The 21,924-nt window shown below is 42.0% G+C and overlaps 1 pseudogene; it reads left to right on the top strand.

The window, feature by feature from the left end:
- The first annotated feature begins 854 nt into the window (after positions 1-854).
- Positions 855-21,924, top strand: part of LOC111172038 (beta-1,4-galactosyltransferase 5 pseudogene) — a 59,841-nt pseudogene continuing 38,771 nt past the window's right edge.

The following is a 21,924-nucleotide window of genomic DNA, read 5'->3' as shown; positions in this document are numbered from 1 at the left end:
TTGCTATTACCAAGTATCAATAGCCATCTTATCTTTAACCTTATAATTTGGGACAGACTCACAAAGAATAGGTTACCCACCTATTCCTACCTGCCAAGAAAATGTTATTGTGTATACACGTTGATTATAGTAATTCCTTCTAAATTATTATATTTATAGATGTTATGGAAAAATAGATAAATAGCTCATACCCTTCAATAATAATTATATCTATCTTAATAAATGCTCTTAGTAGCTCACAAAGGTGCTTGGTGAAGTCAGAAAGATTCTAAACTATGTTATTTTTGTTGCCAATGCTAATGTGAGGTTTTGATTAAAACCCTGAAAATGGGCTTCCCTGGTGGCGCAGTGGTTGAGAGTCTGTCTGCCGATGCAGGGGACATGGGTTCGTGCCCAGGTATGGGAAGATCCCACATGCCGCGGAGCAGCTGGGCCTGTGAGCCATGGCTGCTGAGCCTGCACGTCCAGAGCCTGTGCTCCGCAACAGGAGAGGCCACGACGGTGAGAGGCCTGTGTACCGCAAAAAACAAAAACAAACAAACAAAAAAACCCTGCAAATGATTGTTATGAAACCAGTTAAAAAAAGATGCCTCGTATTTAATAAATATCTTCTCTTTCTGGTATGTGACATTAAAATCATTTACTTAAAGATGATTATTGAACTTTTTCCTTTAAAAATAAATATCCTCACATTTTCAAATTTAGAAAGTAGCTAAAGAGAGTTACTTCAATTCCTAAAAGCAAGACCTTAGTAGTTGCCTTTTAGTGTTAAAGGATTACCATAAAATTATCATAAAATCCTTCTTCATTTCTCTCTCTCTCCTCCTCTCTCTCTCTCTCTCTCTCTCTCTCTCTCTCTCTCTCACTCTCACACTCTCACACACACACACACACACACACACACACACACACACAGAATCACAGATATCATAGAAATTTTACTGTTAGCTCCTAACAAATATATGTGTTTAAGAATTCTCGGGAGTTCCCTGGTAGTCTAGTGGTTAGGACTCCTGGTTTTCATTGCCGTGGCCCGGGTTCAGTCCCTGGTTGGGGAACTGAGATCCTTAAGCTGTGGGGTGTGGCCAAAAAAAAAAAAAAAGGCATTCTCAATTTTCTGGCTGTGAATTACCCATTTGTAATTATCTGTAGCAACTAGTTAATCCCAGGCTCGTGTACCGTTGCCAACCAGCATACCGGGGCCATTCTTCCCATTATAAATTACTGTGTGGTCAGGGATAGAAAATGACTTTGAACATTAACCTAGGGAATATGCAATTAGAAAGAACTAGCTGCAAGATGTAAAAGTAATTGATTGTGCTCCTGAACTAAAGAGCAATGTGTTTTCGAATGATCTACTTTGGGGATTATCTCTGTTTTGGCTCCTCTCCGCTGATGCAGGTGACTGGCAGGGAGACCATCTCTGATAACAGTTCCTAAAACCAGGCTTCTCCACATATCCTAAGCACTATAGAGTCAGGAATTATATTTCCTTAAAAATGTAGGTATCAACGTTTTCTTAAATTTATAAAACTGATTTAATATTCTAAAAAAAGTTTCTCCCACAGGAGAAAATGTTGTCCTAGTTGGTAAGACCCTTCCCAAGTTCCCAGATCTTAACTCTGCCTCATGTAGAGTAGGATACTGTGCACAGAAAGAAAGGAGAAGAAAAGCAGATATGCTTGGATAACCTCTATAATTGCTCATACTCTGTCTTTTCTTGGATTCTTGGTGAAAGAATTCACTTTGATGAAGTTCTTCAAAGCTTCCAATTACCTACAGGGTAAGGATTATTGGGACCAATTTACATTGATCATAATTTAGAGGACTCTAAGTATTTAAACATAATACTATAGAATGAATGAGAATAATTAATATTAATATTACATACTTATAGCACCTCAATATTCAGCATGCTCTCATATACCTTACTGAATTCAATTTCCAAAGACTTTGTGATAGGCTAGGAACCTAAGGATAACAAGAAAATGTACTACTGATTTACCAATAGTAAGCAGGCACTTAGGCCTGTTTTGTGAATACTCCATTTCTTCTTCAGCCAGACCTGCACACTGTTGCCTGCCCCATCTTCCAAAAGACCACCTTTTCATCACTTCCCTCTTCTGCTCCTCTTCACCTTTCCTGGAGGGTAAAATCTAGACTTCTTTACCTGCCATTCAACCTGCTCTATCTTTCTAATCCTATTTCTCCCTCAGCCTCCTTCTCCACTGACCCTCAGTTTTGGTGGAGGTGGCCTTGCTATTGCTCAGTTATGAGTACTGTTGGGGAATTCCTTTTTACCAAAAATCTCTCCCTCCTTTTTCAACCCCCTGAATCAGTTCAAATCCTGGTATTCCTAATAGCTTTAGATTAATGTTTTGATATTATTCTGAGGCTCATAAGTAGGTATTCCCAAGGCTTGTAATAGTTTATAGCTCTTATCATCATAAAATAATCCTTTTTCTTTCATTTAATACTTTTCAACTTGAATTTTAGTTTGTTCAATAATAATATTGCCATTCCCGCTTTGTTTGTCTTGTTTTTTTGTAATTTTCCTACCTTTCATCTTCAAAAATTTAATTCAGTTTTAAGATATTCTTTTCTCTCTCTCTCTCTCTTTCTCTCTCTCTCTGCCTTAACACAACTTAAGACATAAGAATCTCTTTTAATTGAGGAATTTAATCCATTCACATTCATTGAGATACCAGCATGCTTGATTGCTTGATTAAATCAGCTAATACTTGTAAAACACTTAGAACAGTCCCTAGGACAAGGCAAGTGCTTCATATGCTTGTTCAATCAATCAGTCCATTCTATTCTTGCCTGCTTGGGTTGTGCTTCCTGTTTGAAAAGCTTTCTTGTCTTTGGTTTTTCTTGTTTTTTGGTTTTGTTTTGTTTTGCCTGTGTTGTTTTGGGTCCTTGTTTTTTCACTTTTGCTAATAAGACTTTCTTTTTTTTTTCTCCATGGTATTTGAAAATTCTAAGTCTTTGCTTATTGTCTCAGTATTCTTAGGTTTTTAATAACTATATTTAAACTTACATTCTCTCTTGAAATTGATATTTAATCTGTATCTAAAATCTCACTCTCCTCAAAACAAGGCAAGGCAAATCTTTTAACTTAATTTCTTTCTTTTTTTTTTTTTTTTAAGCAGAGGTCTTCTTAGGAGCCCATATGATTTAAATTTATTTATTTATGGCTGTGTTGGGTCTTCGTTTCTGTGCGAGGGCTTTCTCTAGTTGTGGCAAGCGGGGGCCACTCTTCATCGCGGTGCGCGGGCCTCTCACTATCACGGCCTCTCGTTGCGGAGCACAGGCTCCAGACGCGCAGGCTCAGTAATTGTGGCTCCCAGTTGCTCTGCGGCATGTGGGATCTTCCCAGAACAGGGCTCAAACCTGTGTCCCCTGCATTGGCAGGCAGATTCTCAACCACTGTGCCACCAGGGAAGCCCTTAACTTAATTTCTATATCCCTTTCCCTTTCTCAGGCTTTGTTCAAATTACTCTGAATTTTAAATTCTAATTATTATGAATTACTTTATATCATGCTTATCTTTTCTTAAAAAATTATAGTGTGTTTTATAGACATATTATCAACGATTATTTACTTTTTAATTAAATCTCCTATTAGTATCTATTTTTTCCTTGAATTGCACTTTTTTTTTTAATCAATTTTTTAGTTTGCCTTATGTTCCAGTAACTGTTCTAGGAAGGATTCTTAAGTGGTAAACTGATACCTTAAATGCCTAAACTTTCCCTCCCTCCATGGATATGTGGATGACAGTTTTGCTGAAGAAAAATTTCTAGGCTCAAAATAATTTCCTTTAAAAATTTGAAGGCAGAAGATGGCAGACTAGGAGGATGCGGAATTCACATCTCCGCACAACTAGGGCACCTACCAGGCACCAGTGGGGGACCATGGACACCTAAGGGGATGGGAGGAACCCCCAGCGACTGGGTAGGATGTGGGTCGTGGAGGGGAGCGAGGGAGGAGGAGAAGTGGAGGTGGGAGGGGACTGGTGCCCCTGAGGGGCGGCTGGGGGAAGGGAAGGGATCCCACGCCCGAAGGGGGAAACTGGGGGACCACTGGGAGGGCAGAGGATCAAAAGGGAGCATGGCCAGGTTTCCCCTGCCCACTTGGGCCCCTGGAAGCCTGCTGAGATCCCAGGCCTGATACTCTGCCCACCTAGGCCCCTTCCAGCCATGCGGGTCCTGAGGGAGTGGGAGGGAGGGAAGGGGTAGCAAAAGTAAAGGCTGGACCTCTGGGACCGGCACTCCTGAGGGGTGACTGAGGGAGGGGAGGAGTTCCTACACACAGCTGGATCCACCCACGGTTAGGGGTCCAGCAGGGACGGGGAAGACCCTGGAGGAGATATGGGGCAGGGGCACGCAGGAATGGAAGGGAGCAGGGCCAGTGGTTTCCCTGTCCACTTAGGCACTGGGGAGCCTGTTGGGCTCTTGGGTCTAATCCTCTGCCATCATCAAAAAATCTACAAATAATCAATGTTGGAGAGGGTGTGGAGAAAAGGGAACCCTTTTGCACTGTTGGTGGGAATGTAAATTGATACAGCCACTATGGAGGTTCCTTAAAAATCTAAAATTAGAACTACCATATGACCCAGCAATCCCACTACTGGGCATATACCCAGAGAAAATCATAATTCAAAAAGACACATGCACCCCAATGTTCATTGAAGTACTATTTACAATAGCCAGGACATGGAAGCAACCTAAATGTCCATCGACAGATGATTGGATAAAGAAGATGTGGCACATATATACAATGGAATATTACTCAGCCATAAAAAGGAACAAAACTGAGTTATCTGTAGTGAGGTGGATGGACCCAGAATCTGTCATACAGAGTGAAGTGTCAGAAAGAGAAAAACAAATACTGTATGTTAACGCATATATATGGAATTTTAAAAAGTGGACTGACTGACGAACCTAGTGACAGGGCAGGAATAAAGACACAGACGTAGAGAACAGACTTGAGGGTACAGTGGGGAGGTGAAGCTGGGATGAAGTGAAAGTGTAGCACTGATGTATATACACTACCAAGGGTAAAATGGATGGCTAGTGGGAAGCAGCCACATAGCACAGGGAGATCAGCTCGGTGCTTTGTGACCACCTAGAGGGGTGGGATAGGGAGGGTGGGAGGGAGGCTCAAGAGGGAGGGGATATGGGGATATATGTATACATATAGCTGATTCACTTTGTTTTACAGCAGAAACTAACATAACATTGTAAAGCATTTATACTCCGATAAAGATGTGAAAAAAAATAATATTAAAAAACAAAAAAAAACCTTTGAAGCCATCACTCCATTTTTTTCTAGCATCTTGTACTGTAGAGAATATGCAAATATGATTCCTGCTCTTTTGTAGGTAATCTACTTTTTCTCTCATCGTTTTTAGGATTCTCTTTTAATCTTAGAGTTCAGAAAATTCACCATGGTGTGTCTAGGTTTGTTTCTTTTAAAATTATTCCTGCTCAGTGCTCAATGAACTATTTCAGAAATTTTACATAATTTTTTCTTTTTAAAAATGTCTTATTAATTAAATGCAAACACAATCTTTAATATATTTGTTTTGCTTTAAATTTTTTTATTGTGTTAAAATATACATAACATCACATTTTAACTATTTTTAAGTGCACAGTCCAGAGGCCTTAAGTACATTCACATTGTGGTGACCATCACCACTATCTATCTCCAGACCTTTCTCATCATCCCAAAATGAAACTGGATGCATTCAGCAATAACTTTCTGTTCCCTGCTTCCTCCAGCCCCTGGTAGCCACCATTTTACTTTCTGGCTCTACAAATTTTACTACTCTTAAGGGCTTCATATAAGTAGAATCAGACCATATTTGTCCCTTTGTTTCTGGCTTGTTTCATTCACAACAAGGTTTCTCCATGTTGTGGATGTATCAGAATTTTATTCCTTTTTAAGGCTAATATTCTATTATATGGATATACCACATTTTGTTTATTCATTCATCCATTGATGGACATTTGGGTTGTTTCCACCTTTTTGGCTATTGTAATGCTGCTGTGAATACTGGTATACAAATATCTGTTGGAATCTTTGCCTTCAGTTCTTTTGGATATATACCTAAAAGAGGAATTTCTGAATCATATGATAATTCTATGTTTAATTGGTTTTTTGTTTTGTTTTTTTAAAAGATTTCTTTTTTAATGTGGACCATTCTTAAAGTCTTTATTGAATTTGTTACAATGTTGCTTCTGTTTTATGTTTTGGGCCATGATGCATGTGGGATCTTAGTTCCCTGACCAGGGATTGAACCCACACCCCCTGCATTGGAAGGCGAAGTCTTAACCACTGGACCACCACGGAAGTCCCTGTTTAATTGTGTTTGAGGAACCACCATACCATTTTCCACAGCAGCTGTATCATTTACATTTCCACTAGCATTCAAGAGGGTTCTAATTTCTCCACATCCTTGCCAGTGTTTGTTGTTTTCTGTTTTGTTTTTTTATAATAGCCATCCTAGTTGATGTGAAGTGGTATCTCACTGTGGTTTTGATTTGCATTTCCCTAATGGTTAGTGATGTTGAGCATTTTTCATGAGCTTACCTAATTGCTTTTTTGGTTATTCTCTCTTGGCCTTTCTCCCCTTCTAGAACTCCAGTTAGGTGAACGTTGGATCTCCTGTATCTTTCTTTCCTATCTCTTAATTTTGCACCTATTTTCATCTTACTATTTTTTACTGCACACTCAGAAATTTCCTTGGCCAGATATTTTAATTTACTAACTTTATCTTCTGCTATGTAAATTCTGTTATTTGGGCCATCTGTTGTTTATTCTGGTGATCATATTTTTAATTTCCAAGGATTCTGATAGATTCTTTTTCACAGCCATCTGTTCTTCCTTTGGATGTGAAATACTCTTGACTCTATTAACTCTTATTTCTGGTTTCTTCTATTAACTCTGTTTCCTTAGGAATTAGTTCTTCCACTCTCTGAGTTTGCTCCCTCTCTTTTATGTTATTCATTTCCTTCAAATAATTGGTGATTGTTGGCTGTATATTCATATTTATTAATGACCTGGATTGGGAGCTGGAGTGCATTTCCCTAGCTCAAATGAAAATCCCTGCTTCTTTGGCAGTGACAGGTTCTGAATAGAGCAAACTTTCTTTTGATAATTGATAAGGAAAGCAGAAGGAAAGATGTACAAGTTGTTTCGTTTTCCATTGGGGATTGCATAGTGATCATATATTACCTAGGCATTAAATTATCCTGATTTTCTGGTCCCAGCAACCACCTTTGGAAAGCTCTGTATCAGATTTTACATTTATTTGGCCAATGGAAGATTGTATCCTGGGGCACAGTCCTGGGGCAAAGAACAGAGCCTGCAACTCTGAGAGCAGAGGGCTGGTGCACTGTTATGCAAGACTTTAATTATTCACCCAGCCTACCACCCCATAGCCAGCTTCTTCTTAGAGCTTGAGTCTAACAGCTTGGGATTTGCCAAGAGAGGACTGGGGCTGAATTAAGGAGAGCTGAAATGCTTTGCATAATAACATGGGATAAATTACTGGAAAGGAATGAGAGAAGGAGAGGGCTAAAATACATAGCAGGATGCTGGGGACTTAATTGTTGGAAATATCCAAAGAACTTTTAAAAATATAGAAATCGAATACTTTTTAACCTATTAGCTCTTCTGTGATGTGAGTCCTCTTCGTTTCTCCAAAGTTTGAGTGAAGTTTGCTATACTCAAATATGCCTTTTTAAAAGAAGTGTGAGTATTGCTGGTTTGGTACAGATCAGAGAAAGGAAGCAATTGTAGGGCAGAAATAAATGTGAAAATAAGATTCCAGGTGTAGTATATACTAAGATTCAAAAGTGACCTTGAGTATACAAGCCTCTGGGATTCTTCATGTAACTTTGGGAGGGAAAGGAATGTGGAGTTTCTGCTGCATCTGGGTTACATATTATTTGAACTTTCACTTAATTGTGTGTGCATATGCTCATTGTAAACTCCTTAGGTATAGGCAGTTGTACTTTTTGTTGTGTGTATCTATCTTTTTACTGCCCATGAGTCTAGCACTGCAATGTGCACATAATATGCTTTCATTAGGGACTTCCCTGGTGGCCCAGAGGTTAAGACTCCACACTTCCACTGCAGGGGGCGCGGGTTCCATCCCTGGTCGAGGAATTAAGATCCTGCATGCTGTGAGGTGGTGTGGCCAAAAAAAAATTTTTTTTAATGCTTTCGTTAAACAGTTTTTTTTTTTTGGCCACGTTGGGTCTTTGTGGCTGCTTGCAGGCTTTCTCTAGTTACGGCGAGCGGGGGCTACTCTTCGTAGCTGTGTGTGGGCTTCTCATTGCAGTGGCTTCTCTTGTTGTGGAGCACGGGCTCTAGGCACACGGGCTTCAGTAGTTGTGGCATGCAGGCTTCAGTAGTTGTGGCTCGTGGGCTCAGTAGTTGTGTCTTGTGGGCTCTAGAGCACAGGCTCAGTAGTTGTGGCGCACGGGCTTAGCTGCTCTGTGGCATGTGGGATCTTCTCAGACCAGATCTCAAACCCGTGTCCCCTGCATTGGCAGGTGGATTCTTAACCGCTGTGTCACTAGGGAAGCCCCTAAATAGTTTTTAAATCATTCAACATATTGAGTTTCCACTGAACCACTCCTATCCCTACTTCTTTGTGAAAAAAGTTTAAAAGACCCATTCTTGTGGTTGGACTAAGAGGTAAGGCTTAAAGGCAGATTGACCCATCTGAGGATTAAGTTCATAACAAATCTACCCTACAACCAGGTATTGAGGCACTGAAAATGCTTCATTTTGATGAAATGAGAAAGTATATACACAGAAATGACACGGTAGAAAGCACCACAAATGGGCCAAAATATGATTTACCTCTTTCATTTCATAAGCATTGATTTTCTAATTCACATAAGGTAATAAAGTATCTCTAGAAATGAATACCTCTTTTTGTTTTGTTTTGTTTTGTCTGCTCAGAATCCCTTTTCCTTTCTTAGGGTAAACAGTCATTTGATTTTCCTTTGAGAAGCCATCCCCAACCTGTTGCAGATTGGGTTCAGTGTTCACTCAATGTGTCCCCCTTCCCTTGGCCAAGACTCAAGCTGTGCCAGTCAGACTCTTCCTGGAATGTGAATGTTAAAGCCAGTGACTGTATTAGAGCTAATTCATTCCTACTATGCTGCCCTCAATAGAGTGCCCATTCGTTCCTGCTGACAAGTTCAGCAGAGCTGCCCAAATTATTGTTCTTTCTGAATCTGGGTTCCTTAAGTTTTTTTTTTTGGGGGGGGGGTCAAATCCAGTCCAATAAATTACTTCTTGCTAAAATCAACCAGCTTCTGTTTCTGCTGCGTGCAACCAAAGAACTCTGACTGATACAGCTCCAATACAAATGGTCTGTACTTAGAGTATCTATAACTATTTGATAAATTAATTTTAAGAATTTGGATGGGGGCTTCCCTGGTGGTGCAGTGGTTGAGAGTCCGCCTGCCGATGCAGGGTACACGGGTTCGTGCCCTGGTCCGGGAAGATCCTACATGCCGCGGAGCGGCTAGGCCCGTGAGCCATGGCTGCTGAGCCTGCGCGTCCAGAGCCTGTGCTCCGCAATGGGAGAGGCCACAACAGTGAGAGGCCCGCATAACGCAAAAAAAAAAAAAAAAAAAAAACTTGGATGGCAGCATTTGCTCAGATAAAAATTAGCTTCCTCAAACAATGACACTAACTGTCCAGTTACTGAGGTGTTCCATCAAAAAGGACAAAGTAGGGACTTCCCTTGTGGTCCAGTGGGTAAGACTCTGTGCTCCCAATTCAGGGGGCATGGGTTCGATCCCTGGTCAGGGGACTATATCCCACATGCATGCCACAATTAAGAGTCCACATTCCGCAACAAAGAAGTCCACATGCTGCAACTAAGAAGTCCACATGCTGCAACTGAGACCCGGAGCAGCCAAAATAAATAAATAAATATTTAAAAAAAAAAAAAAAAAGGACAAAGTATTTTCCAAGGCTTCATGAAGGGGAACAAAAGGGGAGGAACAGTATGTTTCTTTACTTCTAGGGCATGTGAATTGAAGAAGGACATACACAAATCAAAACTTGTATAGTTTCTTCTCTATTTTTGTTTGTTCCATTAATGATATTCCTACTGTGGTATAAGGCCCAACAGATGTGCCTTGACATCTGAGGGAAACTGAGAGTGCTTCCAATGGCCTAACCACAGATTCCCCTCCCCACTCTGCTCCCATGGATAAGGTCTTCTAGCCTTATCATGGGAACCAGCCACAGAGCCTGCTCATCCCTGAGTAGCAGGCTTTAGTTCCCTGCCTGCCCATGGAATTATTCAAATAAGCCAATCACATGGAACTCAGCAGGCACCTGATTTGATACTACCCTTTTGATACTACAACTGCAGTCTCCCACAGCCCCTGACCATTCGCTCTGTTCCCAAGTCCCCACATGACAGTGTGTGGTATGTTGTGTCCTCCTCTCCCGGGCTGTGAGTATATATGACTGATAAACTGCTGTGCAGTGTTAGGTGTCATGCTTTTGGCCATTTCCATAACCCTAGGATAGAAATCCCTTTTTCACCAGTAGGGTGAAGAGGGGGTGATTAAACACTTACCTGAAGAGAAGAACAAAGCTTTCTTCCTCAAGCCAAGAAAAATGCACTTGGGAATGAGACAAGGACACAATTTGGCCACTTGTGCATCCTTTCCTTCATTTAGAAAGTCATGCTAAGGACTGGAGGGAAAACTCCAATGAGAGATGCAAAAGCTAAAAGCTCTCACTTTGGGCAGAGAACCGGGAAAGCTTCATTTGTTAACAGGGTGATGAGAAGGCCGGGACCGTCTCCTGCTTGGCTGCTATCAGAAGGCCCACTGGGAGCCAGGGCTCGCGGTGGCCTATCCCACCTCGCCAGGAGACCACATTGGGCTTTGGGGCCCCAACCATCGCTGTAACAAGAAATGTACCTTTATTTAGAATGTAAACTGCACGTGTCCACCTCTCAGGTAAGGATTTGAGGATTCGAAATCTCGGCCACCTTTCTATTGATCATGACCAGTGTGTGTCATTTTCAACCACACGAAACAAGTGACTATCAACCGAGGCATTTGGTTGGCTAATTTTTCTTTACCATCACTTTCACTATCTTTCCCCCCTCCAGGCCAATCCAACCTTCTTTTATGTCCTGACTACTAAGATCCATATGAGATATCAGCTCCCTTTCTGCTCCCCTTTGAATATTGTTTTAATTTTAATATGGGATTCATTTCAAAGATATTTATTTTGTAGTTCATTTACTTTATCATGTAGTGGCTCAAAAATGGAAGTTGGAGTCTGGAAAGAGCTGTGCTTGGTTTTTTACTAAACTGTGAGACTGTGGGTGGGCTCTGGTTGTTGGTTTCTGCTTATGTAAAACAGATAATACACCATCCTGGGTGGGTTGCTGAGAGTATTTAATGAGGTTATGTATGTCAATCTCTGGCACAGTGTCTGGTGCATAACAAATCTTCAGCTCACGTTCATTTCCACTCCTATCTATCCTTTTAATTTGTAAATGGGTTCCTTACTTATCAAAGGTTACTGAATATCAACAGAGGCAAGAAGATTGGAGTGTAAGACCCAAAGGAGTAGATGAAAGCATATGGGCAGTTCTAGGGGATGTGTACTACTGACTCCTAAAAGTATCAATGAAGTTAATTATAGCATAAAAGAATGGGCAGTGAGTAGGGCTGGTTCTTTGTCAGTGTGAATATCTTTTACAGATAGAAGGATAGAAGTGGGCTGGCTCTAAATCTGTCTCTTCAGGCAGGCTTGTTGGCAGTCATAGTGACTCTGGTTCCAGCCTTCTTGTAGAGTCCCAGAGCCTCTCCACAACTTCATTGCCCTCCTTTAGACTTCCCACTCCCACTCCCCTTTGTTTCCTTGAAGTATTTCCTCCCAGTTTGTTATCAAGCTGTAAGGGTTTGAAGAACTCATTGACAATGGAGTTGGTAATTGATAACGCCTTAACATGTAATCCCTTCAAAGGAGATTGGCAATTAATAAGGGACTATGTCTTATGCCAAAAAAATGGCTTTCTAATGGTAAAATTTAAGAGTAAAAACCTGAGCATATGGTTTAGAACTTGAATTCTGACAATTACACATGCACAGATTTGAAGCCTAGATTCATCACTTAATAGCTATGAGATCATAAGCAAGTTACTTATCCTAAGTCTCAGTTTCCTTAACTGTAAAATAGGGATAATAATACCTACCTCATAGGAATATCATGGAGATTCAAGGAAATAATCCCTGTGAAGCATTTAGCCCTATGTTGGCACTTGATAAATGTTAGCTGTTATTGTCATTATTGTTTTATTTTGTGAAATCCCATCTCATTGGCAAGGATCAATTCTATTCATATGTAAGTCCAACCCAGAATCCAGGAAAGGTAGATATAGATTTAAGTCACTTAATCTGAATTAGTTGTTGTAAGTGGCATATTCAGGTCCCTTGGTCCTCTGCCCACCCCGAGCTGAATTCATGGCTCTCACAGCAGAGCCCGACCACTTCTTGTCTTTTCCAGACAGACTGTAGAAGCTTCACGGTTCACTGCTGACGAGTTTAATTCTAAGGCAAAATATTTTACCCGTTTAGCATATTGTTAAATTAGACCGGCTCCCTATCTCCTGAAATGCACATTTTGGGATTGATGGACTTAGAATTTTTTTTTCTTAGGTTTTGCTGATCACAGGTTTAAGTCTTTAAGTCTTTTCATCTCTTACACAGAAAAACATTGACAAAAATGTAATCAGTGAGTAGCCCAATTGAATAAAATGAAACGGTCAAAGGAAGCTATAATGACGCTTAGGGTTTGGTGGTTCTTGGTTTCCAGTTTTGCTTTTGCAGGTTGTAGCCAGTTAGAGGTTGGGGATGCTAAATCTGCCCTTTGTGAATAAACAGACAAATGATTTGGTCTTCCATTCTGCCAGGCCTTGATCTTTTGAGTTAAAGAAAAGAGTGTAAGTAATTCCTTCTTTGGAGCAACAATTTTCAGGGACAGCTGTTTTCTAGCTTATGGGGAGGAGGAATTTCTGGCTGCTAGCTAGCTTCAGATGAAGGGTTTGCAGAATTCCTGCTCTTCCCCAGTTGGTGCTAATGCATTCCTCATTGTCTGCAGTGGTTGGGCTGCTCTCTTCATTAAGAGAAAAGGGATAGGGATCAATTTCCAAAATCACAGACATCTAAATGTGTGCAGAATTTGGATATTTTAGATATCAGTACCTAAACTAAGATGTAAAATCTCAGAGATGGCAGATAACATCATGTTTCAAGGTATGGAGAAAACTTCCCTTCTAAAAGGGCTGCCTTAAAGAATAAACAAGGCCTTAATGAGAAAGAATTCCAACTTCAAAGTTTACATTTGGAGTAAATCTGATGAACCATTTTTATAATTCCAGTTTCTCTATCTCTTAACATGGGTACAGTAGTCCAGATCAGGCTCAAAGACTAGTTGTGAGAACTGTATGAGATACATGATTTCATTCTATTATGCTTTTAGTTTTGGAGATTGAAAAAAATTCTGGGCATGTATCCCAGAGAAATTAAAACTTAACATTCACACAAAAATATATACATAACTCATGGTAGCTTTATTTGTAATAGTCAAACACTAAAAATAATCCAAAGATCCTTCAATGAGTGAATGGATAAACAAACTGTGGTACATCCATACCATGTAATACTACTCAGTAGTAAAAAGGAAGTGATACATGCAACGGCTTGGATGGATCTCAAATGAATTATACTGAGTTTGAAAAGGCAATTCAAAAAGGTCACATACTCTGTGATTCTTCCATTTATCGACAGTCTTGAAATGACAGAAGTTTAGAGATGGAAAACAGATTAGTGGTTGCCAGGGCATAGTGATGGGCGGGGAAGATGGTGTCTGTGGTCATAAAAAGGCAGTAGAATGGGACTCTGGGAGGGCTCACGCCAGGGAGTGCTTCCCAGGGCTTCTGCTGCCAGTGTCCTGGTTCCCGCGGTGAGCCACAGCCATCCCCCGCCTCTGCAGGAGACCCTCCGACACTAGCAGTGAACACCTACCTCTTCATGATGCAGACTCAAGGCATTCTCATCTGGGACAACATGAGAACGATCGGCGCTCAGGTTTACGAGCAGGTAGTTCAGAGCGCTTACGCAAAGAGGAACAGCAGCGTGAATGACTCAGATTATCCTCTTGACTTGAACCACAGCGAAACCTTCCTACAAACCACAACTTTGCTTCCTGAAGACTTCACCTACTTTGCAAACCATACCTGCCCCGAAAGGCTCCCTTCCATGAAGGGCCCCATAGCCATAAACATGAGTGAAACTGGAATGGATGCCGTCCATGAACTCTTCTCTAGAGACCCAACCATCAAGCTCGGAGGTCACTGGAAGCCATCGGATTGCATTCCTCGATGGAAGGTGGCAATCCTTATCCCCTTCCGGAACCGCCATGAGCACCTCCTGGTCCTGCTCCGACACCTGATTCCCATGCTCCAGCGCCAGCGCCTACAGTTTGCATTTTATAAGGTGGAGCAAGTTGGCACCCAACCCTTTAATCGAGCCATGCTTTTTTTTTTTTTTTTCTTTGGTACACGGGCCTCTCACTGTTGTGGCCTCTCCCGTTGCGGAGCACAGGCTCCGGACGCGCAGGCTCAGCGGCCATGGCTCACGGGCCCAGCCACTCCGCTGCATGTGGGATCTTCCCAGACTGGAGCACGAACCCGCGTCCCCTGCATCGGCAGGCGGACTTTCAACCACTGCGCCACCAAGGAAGCCCGAGCCATGCTTTTTAATGTGGGTTTTCAAGAAGCAATGAAGGACTTGGACTGGGACTGTCTTATTTTTCGTGATGTGGATCATATACCAGAAAGCGACTGTAACTATTATGGATGTGGAACAGATGCCAAGGCACTTTGCAACTAAACTGGATAAGTATATGTATCTGCTTCCTTATACTGAGTTCTTTGGCGGAGTGAGCAGCTTTAACAGTGGAACAGTTTCAGAAAATCAACGGCTTTCCTAATGCTTTCTGGGGTTGGGGTGGAGAAGATGACGACCTGTGGAACTGAGTACAGAATGCAGGCTGTTCTGTGAGTCGGCCGGAAGGTGACACAGGGAAGTACAAGTCCATTCTTCATCACCACCGAGGAGAAGTCCAGTTTCTTGGAAGGTATGCGTTGCTGAGGAAGTCCAAAGAACGGCAAGGGCTGGACGGCCTCAACAACTTGAACTACTTTGCAAACATCACATACGGTGCCTTGTATAAAAACATTACTGTCAATTTGACACCCAAGTTGGCTCAGGTGACCGAGTACTGAGACAAGGGGAGAATATATGTTTGCTTCACCCACCGCCCCCAAGAAAGCAGCCTGACGACATGTCTAGGGGCTCCACAGAAGAAGAAAACAGAAATCCAGTGTCTCATGAAGGATCACAGGGTTCAAGGAAGAAATGTAAACAGAGCACATGCACAAAACGCCTTCACCATTTGGACTCACTGGGCTTGAGGGAGAAGGCCAGGAACTGACTTTCTCTTTTCACAAGGCTGCTCTTCTCCCCCATCTTCTGCCCTGATGTCCCATCTCCTCCACAATCTCCAGAACCAAAGCTGTGATCCGCCACCATCCCGCCACGAATGGCCTAGGGAGCTTCTTGGCCTTCAGAGCAAAGAGGCAGACCCACCACAGGGCAGCTGTGTTTTAGGAAGGGCAAAGGAAACTCCACACAACCATTCTTCTACATCTCTGGTGTTCTCTTTGGTTTCATTTAAAAAAAAAGAGGCAGCAGAAGGGATCCTTATGGTGATGGACCTCTTATCTATTTGGACAGTGGAAGTGATTAGATGAATCTATACATGCAATATATAATTGCACACTATTGGGCTTCCCTGGTGGCGCAGTGGTTGAGAATCTGCCTGCCAATGCAGGGGACACGGGTTTGAGCCCTGGTCTGGGAGGATCCCGCATGCCGCGGGGCAACTGGGCCCGTGAGCCACAACTAACTGAGCCTGTGCGTCTGGAGCCTGTGCTCCGCAACAAGAGAGGCCGCGATAGTGAGAGGCCCGCGCACTGCGATGAAGAGTGGCCCCTGCCTGCCACAACTAGAGAAAGCCCTCGCACAGAAACAAAGACCCAACACAGCCAAAAATAAATAAATTAATAAACTCCTACCCCCAACATCTTTAAAAAAAAAAAAAGAGGTGACATAAAAAAAAATTGTACATTATTAAATGCACAAACAAATAAGTGCATGTAAAACTTAAGAAATATGGATCGATCATTGAATTATAGCAATGTCAATAGTTTGATTGTGATATTGCACTATAGTTATGCAAGGTGTTATCTGGGGGAACTGAGTAAAGGGTACATAAGGTCTCGCTATATTATTTCGTACAACTGCAAGTGAATCTACAATTATCTCAAATTTTAAAACATAATTTTTTTTTAGTTTGGACCTTTTGACTGTCTTCATCCAGTTCCCCTCCCCCCACCCTCTGCCTCTGGTAACCACAAATCTGATTTCTAGATGAGTTTGTTTATTTATTTTAGAAGTACAATTGACCTACAACACTATGTTAGTTCCTGTTATACAATACAGTGATTTGATATTTCTATACATTTCAAAATGATCACCACAGTAAGTCTAGTTACAGTATGTCACCATACAAAGATATTATATAGTTATGGACTATATTCCCCACACTATACATTTCATACCCATGTCTCATTTATTTTGCACCTGGAAGTTTGTACCTCTTAACCTCCTTCACCTATTTCCCTTCCCCCCATTATTTTTTTTTAAATACAGAGAATTAGAGAAAAAAAAATCTCTCTTCCATGACTGGCCCAGTAAGATATTAATCTCGCCTTTTCTGTCAGTCGAATTTCTTAGTACTCTTTTTCTGTATTTGATCCATGTGTTTATCCATGTATGTGTTTGGAGCAGAGTGAGTTTTCCAAGCTGAATTCACGCTGCCATATGAGCCCAGAAGACCTCACTTTAACGAACTATAGAAGCATTGAAAGGCTGCACTCAGAGTCAGTGCTGGGCAGCAACTCCATCCAAACAGTCCTCCCTTGGGGTTAACATTTTCATGGTAATTTGAAGTGTTCACAATATTACTCACTTCTTTACAACAGTTTTATTAAGTTATACAAGAAATTCATCTTCTCTACAGAGAAGTTAAAAATTCAAAGAAGTAAAAGAAAAAATAAAAACCCAACTAATTTCTGATCTGATTTTGGAAAGTAAACTTGTCACCTCAGAATAAACTCCAGAACCATTTTGCTATTAATTGAGCTATTTAGCAGAAAGTTTATCAAGACAGAATATGGATTTTACTAAACAGGACTCAATTTATAATTAGCAATCATTTGGCTCTTCTCACCTCTGAAAACTGACCAATAGTCAGAATTTCACACCTCCAAATGAAAATTGGCATCCACTGTTTTGAGATAACCAGAGGAACGGCAGCGTTCAATGTAAGCAATATGACAAAACCTCATAACTTAGAGCTTACTGTTTTGAAAAGTGTAAAATAAATCAGATAATTAAACTGATGAGATATTCAGAAAAGTAGTGCTTAAATGTTCTGGACCTCGATGGTAAAGGACAGCTGTTGGACTTAATGAACATACTCATATGATGATAGGTCTATGAGGGAGTTGCATGTTTATATCCATAAAAAGGTGGAAGATAATTAAAGATTCAAATGAGGTAATCATTCCTTAATAAGGTCTACTAAGGCTTTAACATTAGGCCATTAGAAAAGAATCTGATGTGCAATTGTCAGGTTTGTATCAGAAGCAATCAAGCATGTGTCCAAACTCCACTGCTGTTATGTGAGTGTGAGGGATGGAAATGGCACACAGGCTTTGCTGAAGGACAATCATCCTATGATAATGAAGTGGGGGTTAATGCTAATGCAGGATATATTTGGAAACTTAAGCAGGTGCTTTGGGAAAGGCTTATCTGTGGTCAAATGCTGGTCTCCAAGGAAAGCAAAGAGATGCCTGGGCTCCCTGTTATCTGAATGGTTGGTGGAGGTGCTCCAGCTGGTTCTGAAGGCACAAATGCCTAAGAGTTATTACTGATTTTTAATATCCACCTAGGTCTTTAGGTCCAAATGCTGGGGAAGTGGGCAGATACATGGGACAGTTATGGACTCTGTTCACCCCATTAACTTAAGGTTGAGATAGACAGTCCTGATAGCTATCTCCAGGCCCCCTTGTTTCCAGTCCCCCCTGCCACCATTGTCTGTGAAGTCTTCAAAAAGGAGAAGCACTTCCCAAGCAGGAGACCCTCGTCTACTCCCATCCTACCCTCCAGCTGCCTAGGAGGAAAGAAAGCTAGAGAGAACCAAAAAGGGGGAGTTTAACTCCATTTTGCTCCTCCTCTGAAATTTCTATTTCCTTAGCACAGAAGACCCCTTATGTCTTCTTGAAAAGTGAATTTGGGCAGAAGGGAAGTTATGACTGTGCCCTAGAGGTCAAAGTATTTGATCAGGAGTATATGGGGAGGGGGCATTCTCCTCCTACCCCCTTGTTCATACCTCAACACCCTGGAGCAGGACATTGATGAGAGTCCCATGTCCATGGGGTCTTTCCTGGATGGGTCTAATATGCCAATGGCTCATGCTAATCCTTGGGTCACTTTTTTTCCCCCTTTTGGGTTTTCCTGACTTCAGATGGAATTGCTTCATAGAGCCTGATCTTCTATAGCTGCTTTAGACCTTCACCTGCTGGAAAGGTCTGAAGTTCTCCAGCTTTTTAGTGTCATTAGTGGATAAGTTGAAATTGGAGTAAGAGGCTGAGTGTCTCTGCACATTACGCAAATCAACTTTGCCAGCACCGTACTACTTTCCTCATCGACTCCTTGAATCTAGCTATAAATAGGTTAGAGCTAATAAATGAGGAGTGAGTGATGGGTCCTCTCCACTTCTAACAGCAAAGTAAAACAAGGGTATCATTGAACCTTAAATGCGATAAACAATTCTTTATTTTTTTAAATAAATTTATTTATTTATTTATTTATTTTTGGCTGTATTGGGTCTTCGTTGCTGTGCACAGGCTTTCTCTAGCTGCAGCCAGCAGAGGGCTACTCTTTGCAGTGCACGGGCTTCTCATTGCGGTGGCTTCTCTTGTGTGGAGCCCGGACTCTAGGTGCACAGGCTTCAGTAGTTGTGGCACGTGGGCTCTAGAGCACAAGCTCAGTAGTTGTGGCGCACAAGCTTAGTTGCTCCGTGGCATGTGGGATCTTCCCAGACCAGGGATTGAACCGATGTCCCCTGCATTGCCAGGTGGATTCTTAACCACTGCGCCACCAGGGAAGTCCCACAATAAACAATTCTTGAAAGAGAAAGGAGGGGCAACTCAATTATTGAGAGGAAAGAAATATGACTGGAAAAAAGAACATAGCATATATGTTCTTTTCTCTTTATATATATATATACATACATACATACATATGCTGGCATGGTAGCAAAATTTCAAGAGCTACATTGAGGTGGAATGCCAAGTTTGGGCATATTTGGGGAAATATTGGATGGGCCACCCAGAGTCTATTTAAATGAGTTTGAGCAACTTCCTGAGAGAAAAAGAACTCATTCTAGAAAAAGGAATCTGGCTCAATACTTTGAATTAGAATGTTACTAATTCTTAAATATGGATGAGAAGGGCAGCTCTGCGGGTAGTAGAGTGTTTGTCCCTGGGATATTTCTCCTGATCCAGATCTCCACTAGAAACATGTCTAAGTCTGTTGTACTGCCTGTGTAGTATTTTATTTTGAAACAGTTCAGTATGAACAATGTGATATATGTGTGTAAATTAATTTTAACCTACATCTAAGGGTTAGTATAATCTTTGGTTAGCACTTGAAATGCCCCAATCTTCAATCCACACACCAAAAACAGCTAAGAAGTATTTCAGATACCCTCATCAAAATCTAGCCAAGGGCTTCCCTGGTGGCGCAGTGGTTGAGAGTCCTCCTGCCGATGCAGGGGACACGGGTTCGTGCCCCGGTCCGGGAAGATCCCACATGCCGCAGCGTGGCTGGGCCCGTGAGCCATGGCCGCTGAGCCTGCGTGTCCGGAGCCTGTGCTCCGCAACGGGAGAGGCCACAACAGTGAGAGGCCCGCGTACCGCAAAAAACAAAAACAATAACAAAATCTAGCCAAGCACCCATCTTGAATACCACTAATTTCACTACTGAAAAGTTATTTCTTTTTTAAAAAATTATTTATTAATTTATTTATTTTTGGCTGTATTGGGTCTTCGTTGCTGTGCGCAGGCTTTCTCTAGTTGCAACGAGTGGGGGCTACTCTTTGTAGCACCGTCTCGTTGTCCTGGCTTCTCTTGTTGCGGGGCATGGGCTCTAGGCATGCGGGCTTCAGTAGTTATGGCTTACAGGCTCTAGAGCTCAGGCTCAGTAGTTGTGGTGCACAGGCTTAGTTGCTCCGTGGCATGTGGGATCTTCCCGGGCCAGAGCTCGAACCCATGTCCCTTGCATTGGCAGGCAGACTCTTAACCATTGCGCCACCAGGGAAGCCCCCAAAAAGCTATTTCTAACATCCTTTATGCTGATGAATCAAGTCATGTTGCTCTGATGTTCCTCTAAGAGAATCTAAGGAGAAAGGCACATTTTCCCCTACTTCCCAACAGCAGTCTGGGGATCAAGTTCCCCTTGAATCAACACTAGAAGCCTGTGATTTCTTGAAGGAGGCAGCAGAACCTGTTGGATGAGTGGTCTGGCCAAAGTGGTATCCAGCTAAAGCAGTGGCATCCGGAAGAGGGGATGGAAACAATAGAATCATGGGGAAGTCTTGGCTGGTCCAACAGGTTCAGGAGAGACTGATGAACATGGCGGCACCCAGGGAAGTAAGAATGAAGCAAGAAAAGAGAATGAAAATATCACAAATCACTAATGAGTCACCTCTGAGAACTACCAGAAATACTTGATGGAGATTTTGTTGGGATTTGAGGGTCAGCACCTGAAAACACGGATTGCATATGTATAATTGCATCGGAGTGGGAAGTTAGACATGAAAATACTTAATTGCCATTGAAATCTGCAAAGGATCTCTCAAAGGGTACTTTCAATTCTGTACTTGGCCCAGCCAAATACAATTGGCTTGACTCCTTAGGCAGAACAGAAGGTACCTGGTAGAGCTAAGTTTTCATAGATGCATCTGGTTCCCCAAGAGGGCACAGAGCTAATACAACTGAAAAGGTGTACACCTGTGACTTCAGGCATCTTGTGAATGACCAGGCCTGGCTTAGTCATTCACAAGATGCTTAAGTTCAAAGCAGAGATTTTCATCTGGGAAGCAGGTTGGGGTGGAAGGAAATATTCAAAAGGCCTGGAGAATCTTTTCAGAACACAAATTCCTCAGGCCCCACTCTGGATCTATTGACCCAGAATTTCTAGTAATGGGATTGAGAATGAGTTTGGGAGCCCAGTATGTCTTCAGAATTTGGAGGCAACTGGAGAATCAAGGAGTTCTAGGGCAGAGAGGAGGAATATTTGCTCGTGTTACTAGGACATGGGTAGGAACAGACCAGAGATACAGAGACTGGGGTTCCAGAGGAGGTGGAAGGGAGAAGGGGAGAAGGGCAGGAACACAGGTGGTCTTAAAGGGAACCGGAGGAGAGGCCCTCCATTAGCTGGAAGAAAAAAGCCATGAGAGATCAGTTCGGTGCTTTGTCACCACCTAGAGGGGTGGGATAGGGAGGGTGGGAGGGAGGGAGATGCAAGAGGGAAGAGATATGGGGACATATGTATATGTATAACTGATTCACTTCATTATAAAGCAGAAACTGACACACCATTGTAAAGCAATTATACTCTAATAAAGATGTTTAAAAAAAAAACCCACAACAACATGCATGTCTTC

Source organism: Delphinapterus leucas, chromosome 8, assembly GCF_059928025.1.
Source record: "Delphinapterus leucas isolate spDelLeu-1000000601 "Yukka" chromosome 8, BTC_Dleu_Yukka2, whole genome shotgun sequence".
Taxonomy (NCBI): domain Eukaryota; kingdom Metazoa; phylum Chordata; class Mammalia; order Artiodactyla; family Monodontidae; genus Delphinapterus; species Delphinapterus leucas.
This window is presented reverse-complemented; position numbering and strand designations above follow the sequence as displayed.